Consider the following 7,708-nt stretch of genomic DNA (forward strand, 5'->3'; position numbering starts at 1 on the left):
CATTTCTTCTTCATACAAGTCTGTATAGCATTCACACACATTCTCAAGGGTCATATGGAAAAAAAGAAATAACAAATTAACTTATATACCAAAATAAATCTATTCCTACATTACCTTTACTTTTCCCATTTACCTGTATAAAGAAAAAAGTGACTAAAATTAGATACGTTGTTTGACAAAAACAGGCTCAGAGTAGCAAAATTACTTAGAACAATATGCAGACCTATTATTTTCAAGCTTCATAAATATTAAGCAATTGAGCACAATTTAAAAAAAAAGTTTATATACACCAGTGCACAGCTGTGTGCACCAAATTTGGAATTAATACTTTAAAAAGGATAGCTTCTCATCATAGCTCCTCATTATTAGTCTTGCTGGATATTTAGAGACCACCACCCCCAAAGAACTGATAAATGAGAATTAAAAGGTATACATTTGAATAGTGGGTTTTATTACAGCATCATTTATTCATTCTTCATAGGCATGTTACTCTTCATCTTTTGTGAATCCTACCATGGACGCTGCGGCTGTTATTTATCATGTGTGTGTGTGTGTGGAATTGCATAAAGATTTACTTGTAAAAAGATGCAACCAAAAAGTCTCATGGATGCATTTCCCCTACCCCTCCATACAGAGCAAATTTGCCAGATAAATGTCTCTGCAGACACAAATGCAGCAGCAGAAACACAAGCACTAATGAGGAAAAACATCCTTCATGCATATTGTGAAGATGTCAGCCTTAGATATAAACTGGTTGCTCTTGCGCAGTCAACAGTCTGTACATGGCAGCTGGCATGGTAAGACAACTTAATCAATACATCTATTAGGCATATTGGCCAAAATGTGACTGTTCCCTAGCTTAGGGAACACTGGGGAAGAAACTAGCTGAGGTAACATAGGACAGAAGGGAAAGGGAAAGTCTGAGAATTTTCATATGCATACTAAGGTCTGGAGGAAGAGGATTCTCTAAAGTGTTGAGTATCCACCAACCATCTCAATTTTATCTAAAGTTGTGAGCACTGCAATAATAAAAGAAACCTTGGCAGTTCTCACTCTCACTTCTAGTATTTATCTTTGAAAAGTAACTAGCCAAAAGAAGCAACAATAATGAAGCATGCAATATTGTCTAGGCACACTGCCTGCTCCTACCTCACCAACAGCATTTGAGAGAATATGAACAATTTTCTCATGAGGTATTGCTACAACACTTTGTCCATTGATTTCAATGATATGATGGCCAACTTGCACTCCTCCTCACTCTGCTATGCCTCCTCTCATAAGGCTACAGATCTAGAAGGGAAAGGACCAAATTATCAAGATTTTGATATGGAATATAGGCTTTAGATTATCCATTTGTCTGCAAATTAAAATACAATATTTAAAAACATGTGTCTGTGATCACTAGTGGATCACTAATTCAAAGTAGCATTTATTAGTAATTAAGTACTACATATTCTCTTCCAAGAGCAAAAGAAAGCATCCACCAAAATGTATTTGCATTATACTTCAGATATTTCATGGTTTGAAAAATTAAGAGTGCATGAAGAATTGCAGCTTACAAAAAGTTCAGAGTGCATATGCCTTGCATTAAAAGAGAATCAGACAGACATCTTCTGAAACCATACAATGGTCTCAAAACACATGAATGATGCAGACTGAAAGCAGCCTTCTCCCATACACTTTTGTTTCTTTAATCTAAAACAGTCTTTTTTTCTTCTGATTGACTCTAAAGTTATGAAAAAGGTTTATTTTATTAATTTGACTAGGAAAAAAGTCTAAGAAGAATAACTGACCAGTTAAGCTTTTATATCTTAGTCTTAACATGTGTACTGAGCCCCTACTGCAGTGAGGAAAAACATGCTATTCTCCACATATGCAAACTTCTACATATGTGAAAGCATCATCAGAAGGTCTGGAAGCTACCATTCTGTACACTGAAGCCCAACTGGTATCTGAGGTCGGGTTTACTGATCAAGGCTGTGGTTACTGGAGAACATCTAACTACATTCAGTTTAACTTGAGCTTGGTTTTTCAAAACCTGAAAAAAAAAAAACAAAAAAAAACCCAAACAAACAAGCAACAACAACAGCAAAAATGCCATCACCATGAAAAATGCTGACAAAAATAAGGTGAAACAATTTAATGTGACCACTATAAAAAACAATAGTTAGAATGTTAATATGTGAATAGCCCTGAATAAATATTCTTTAAATGCATCATTATGGAACAGGATTTCTGAATATCAGACATGAGCAACAGAATGCTTGGTCCTTGTCTGGAAATTGATGGAGTCATTTTAAGAAATCTAGCTTCCTGCGGGCAATTTATTCACTTGAGAACACAAACTGTTCTTTGAATGGAAGCAAGGAAAATAAAAAGAAACGTTTCTATGTAATTGACAAAAAACCCTGCCAAACATTCCGGCTGGGAAATTAAATTTTAAATACGCATTTAAGATAGTTATGGATAAGTGGCTTTGCTGATGGGGTATGTTCAATTCAGTAATGCAAATGTCAAGTCCCACTCCTCTAATGGAGGAAGGAGAGAGAGAGGATGGAGAACGAGAGAAAAATGAGAGAGGGAGTGGAAAGAGAAAGGCAGAGGAGAGAGAGTGAGAGGAATGAAAGGAAGAAGAGAAAGAAAGAAAAAGAAATGGAGAGGAAGGAGAGAGAGAGCAAGGAGAGGGAAGAGAGAAAGAGCGGAAGGGGAGAGACAGAGGAAGGAGAAAGGGAGGAAGGAAGGAGAAAGGGGGAAGGAGAGAGAGAGGCAAGAGAGTGGTAGGAGAAAGAGGAAGGAGGGAGAGGAAGGAGGGGAAGGAGAGAGAGAGGAAGGAGGAGAGAGAGAAAGGAGGGAGGAAAGAAAGTTGAAGAAGAGAGAGCAGATAATAGAGAGTGGAAGGAGAGAGGGAAAGAGGCAAGAGTGGAGAGAGGAGAGGAGAGAAGAGTAGGAGAGAAGGAGAGAGAAGAAGGAGGGGAAGAAGAAAGAGAGAGAATATATAGTGGAAGGAGAGAGAGAGAGAAAGGAGAGAAAGAGAGTAAAGAAGAAAGGGAGAGAGAAAGAGAGGAAGAAAGATGAGAGAGAAGGAGAGAGAGCAGAGAATAGGGAGTGAAAGGAGAGTCGGGACAGAGGGGAGAGAGGGGAATGCAGGAAGGAGAGAGACAGAAGAGGACAGAGAAAGAGCAGAGAATAGAAAGTGGAAGGAGAGAGAGGAGGAACCCCCCCAAAAGTGGATTCTTAACCTGGTGTGCAGAGAGAGGATCCTACTCCTACTATCCTACTCCTCCAATGGTGGTATAAGCAATACTAATGTTTACATTCCCCCCTCCCTTCTAAACTGGATATTATCATATCCACCATGAAATCTTTGCTACCAGAAAAACAAAATGAAGAAGGAAAGCACAATCAGAAAAGTGGAAATGACTGCAGATTCTGTCCATTACACAATTTCAAGAATTCAGAGCTCTTTCTTGTAGATAAATCCAGCTCCAATATTAGATTTTTTTTTCTTTACAACATACAGAATTGAACACACATTACTCTTAAATGTTGCAATTCACACATGTGATTCATGTATTCTGCTTCAATAAGCAGAACCCATATAGGAAAGAGATGCTATATAAGGAGTACAGTAGCTTAAAGTTTCCCTTGTGTTAACATTTATCAATTCCAATGCCTGCCTTTGAATTTCCTTCCTATGAGCAAAGTGAAATATGGGTCCCATTGAAATCAATGGGTTGCCTGACACCGAGTTGAACAAGATTAGGTTTTCATTCAGAAAAGTAATTCCTATTACAGCTAAGTACTATACTGACATCTCCATGTGCGGTTTACTGCTGCTGATTTTGTTGAGCCTAACTCTGGACTTGGTACTGACTTGAGACTGACATCCTGCTGGGACGAGCAGTCAATGCCTCTAACTGCCTGGACATGACAGTCACAATGTCTCTGAATCTGTTTCTGGTAGTAGTTAGAACCAGATGCTTCTGAAAAAGACATAAGTTGCATAATACAATTAGGGAATAACCATGACTCATGGAAAGTTTCTTCCTAGATCTGTCATTTTGTAATTGGTTTATAGTCGATTAGCAGCAAGGCTTACATCTCTAATTTAAAAATAAGATTATGTGAAATACTTGCAAGATATACTCCTCATCTATATAAAATGCTTATCTTTTCATGGGAGTCCTTATAGCATGCTAAAAAAAAAATGCAATCCTAAGATATCTCTGCAAGATTTAAATGTATGTGTAGGTGACTTTCATTTGGGGGTTCATTTGTGTGTTATCCAAAAAAGTTACATAAACAGGTCCAGATACATGGTTATAAAGACGAGCAAATGCATGGACTGCCTTCCTAACAGAAAAATGGCTAGCAGTTTCTATGGCAACAGACTCATTTATCAATGATAAAAAAAGGCCTGTAGAAGCATGAGACAGCAAAGTTGGCCTTTTAATTGTTTTTATTTTGAGAAAATACAGAAGATTCTTAACACTTCACAGTTAAATTCCATCTGTATGAGAAAAGCATATATCGAAATCACTGAATCCAAAGCAGTTGGGCTCAGAAACTTAAGTATCTATTACTTGTCCGTGCACAATGTTTATATTTTCAGAAACCAGAAAATCAGAATATCAAGTCTTTATAGATTTTTTTTTAATTCAAGCATTAAGAAATGAATCCATGGGCAGCAAAGACATACTTATTGTGTGAATTACTAAACTTTTTTTTTCTTTCCTTTTTTTTTTTTTTTTACTGCAGAACACCACTACTTAACAGGGACACAGAAGGCTTTCTAAACAGATACAGAATTATATTACATATCTATGTGCTCCAATATGCAGCAGTTCTGTGGTGACTGACTATTTCAATAGGTAACCCAGAACACAATTTAGCTGAATCTCCCATAGTCTCAAAGGGTGCATCTTTTCCCCCCTGAAAGTTTGATGTTTAAATACCTGTTCTCTTGTATGTTGCAGCTACCCCAGAGACTCTTCATTTCCAGTTGACTCACCTGCTTTTTGCATTTACATGCTCATGTAAATTAGAAGAAAGTTCTTCCAATTAAAATATCCCACCATTTAGCCAAGTTCAGAGAAACATTACACTTTCAAATACACTCAAGTTGTTTCTACAGAGAATAAATATGCTTATTTTTTCTTTCAAATTCAAAATTAATAAAAAATGTTAAAAACTGCTTTCAAAAAAAAAAAAAAGCCAAGCTTTTAAAAAAATGTCTCAGTTCTCTAGGAACCAGAACATAGGAAGCATTTAAATGGTTAAAACAGCACCAAGGCAAATTTTTAGATACCTATTTCTCAGGCTGTCATGTGAAGTTTTAGGTGCCTCCATATCATAACAGGCATCTTCTTTTTGGATTCAAATATTCCCTTGGGGCCTGAAGTCCTACACCATGCCCTGGTCTAAGCAGCTAAATGCATAGCCCCCTTGTTAGGGCTCAGAAAATAGATAGAACAGAATTTGCCCTCTACTTTAAGGTCATCAAAAGGAAACTGCTATAAAATACACAAGTTCAGAGTTAACAAACAAATAGTTCTCTACTTTTTGCTCTCCCACTAATCCAATAAAGGTTTTAAAACATGTAACATCCAGGAATATTCTCTGTACCTTTATAATGCTCTGGCATGTTGAGAGTGGTAAGCCAACCAAACTGGTCCCATTAATTGACATGATCTGGTCCCCTATGTTTAGTTTCCCAGACTTCTCTGCTGGTCCTCCATGCATCATGTTGGCTATGATAACTGTAGGCAAAATGGATCCCCAGCCAGATTCCACAATGACTACACCTAGAATTTCTCCCTTTTGCTTTTCAAGGTAAACCTGGATCATAAGAGTTTCAAACAAAAGCTTTTTCTCATCCATAGAACTGAAGAAGGACCCCCATCCCCACTCTCATATGTTTACATATAAACAAACATGTCTCATTTGCAAAATGCCATTCTTATTCAAAGGTAAAACACAATAGGGTATACAGTTTAACACAGTTTAAAATAATTCAGCCATGAAGTAACATTAAAACCGGAGATTTTGTTTAATGCAAAATCTGACCCAAACAGAACTCATCTGTACATATGGTTGGAGGAAGCTGAGGTAGAATAGACTCTGGCATGATAGGCTTTGGTGGGCAGAACTAAGTCAGGAAGGGATTTAAAGTGCTTGTGACTGTGTTTTGGGAAACAATTACCTGTGTGTTGTAGTGATACGCTAGTTCATCTTTATTAATAAAAACAAGCAGTAAATATATAGTCTTTTAAAATCTGGGCTCAGCCTCTCATCAACCCTAACGCCTCAAAAAATGTTATACTGTCTCCTATATTAACAAGTTTTTTTTTTTAAATACACTTAAGTGACACACAATGTCTCAAATGGGAAAATTTTGTGCTTAAAAAAAAAAAGATGGTAAGTCATTAAACTACTGATAAATTTAGGGTTCATCGTTGTTTGTTCTTAAAATAGAATTTCCCATGGAATATCTCACTGGGGAGGATATAACTGACTTCAGTGGCGTCATTTATAGGAAGCACTAATAGCTTTCTAATTGTTGCCACTACAGGCCTGAATTTAGGATAGATGAGCTTAATGGTGTTATGGAAAAAAAATGAGATGTACATCTTTGCAGTTTTCATATTTGGAGAAATGAATCAGGTCATCATTGTACATGTCCTGGGTATTGAGCAAGTCACTGTATTCCTTCTGGCTTAGGTCTTCTGGATTGATTCCATTCCATTCCATGCTAAATGCTTGACCTATGGACTGTGCAATCAGCTGGGCCTGTAGCAATGTTCAAAGAACAAAACATTCTGATGGTCTCATTCACTGACTCTTTGTTATAATCATGCTGCAAAATGGTTTCTGCCTACAAGTTAAGCTGCTGCAATCAATTAAAAATATTTGAACCTGAAGTAATAATTAAAAAAAAAAAACGCAACACAGAAATGTCAACACACACACCCATGCAGTGAATCCAGATCAACAAGCAACTATAAAAAAGAAACATAAGTAAAGCCTTCCTTTCAGAGGTAACAACTTCTAACATAAAGGTATACCCATTGCATTGCTTGAAACTGAGACTGAAGAGGGAGACCTTTAGCTCTCACCTGTACTTCTTTCAATACATGCAGAAATTCCCAGGTAGATTTCACTTCTGGTGGAAGCAGTATTAAATTGACAAGCCACCAATAAAACTAAAAACATGCTCTAAAATACATGCATCAGCATGAAAAACAAGATATCAAAAGCCAACAGCATCCTCAGCTGCATTAGGAAGAGCATCGCCACTAGGTCAAGGGACATGATCCCTCGGCACTGCTGAGGCCACACCTGGAGTGCTGTGTCCAGTTCTGGGCTTCCCAGTACAAGACATGGACATACTGGAACAAGTCCAACAAAGAACCATGAAGATGATTGTGAGATTGGAGCACCTGACTTAGAAGGAGAGACTGAGCAAGTTGGGACTGTTTAGCCTGGAAAAAGAGAAAACTCTGGGGGTTATCACTGGTATTGTTAATACCATTTCCTTTGACTTCCTCCATATCTAAGGCTGCTTAGCAGTTGTTACCTGGGTAGTATGTTGCTATAGGCAGTGCAGCATAATTGAGGTGAAACTTCCTACAAAAGTCTGTCAGCTCAGATATGTCAAACACTTGATGTTATAGTACCACACTTATAATGTGGTTTTCTTATTTCAGTA

At 37.4% G+C, this 7,708-nt stretch overlaps 1 pseudogene; it reads right to left on the reverse strand.

The window, feature by feature from the left end:
- Positions 1-739: 739 nt before the first annotated feature.
- Positions 740-7,290, reverse strand: LOC148593346 (amyloid-beta A4 precursor protein-binding family A member 1-like; annotated as a pseudogene).
- Positions 7,291-7,708: the final 418 nt, after the last annotated feature.

Source organism: Tinamus guttatus, unplaced genomic scaffold (genome assembly GCF_059628265.1).
Source record: "Tinamus guttatus ecotype Peru unplaced genomic scaffold, ASM5962826v1 Tinamus_guttatus_pri_ptg000415l, whole genome shotgun sequence".
In the NCBI taxonomy this organism is placed as follows: domain Eukaryota; kingdom Metazoa; phylum Chordata; class Aves; order Tinamiformes; family Tinamidae; genus Tinamus; species Tinamus guttatus.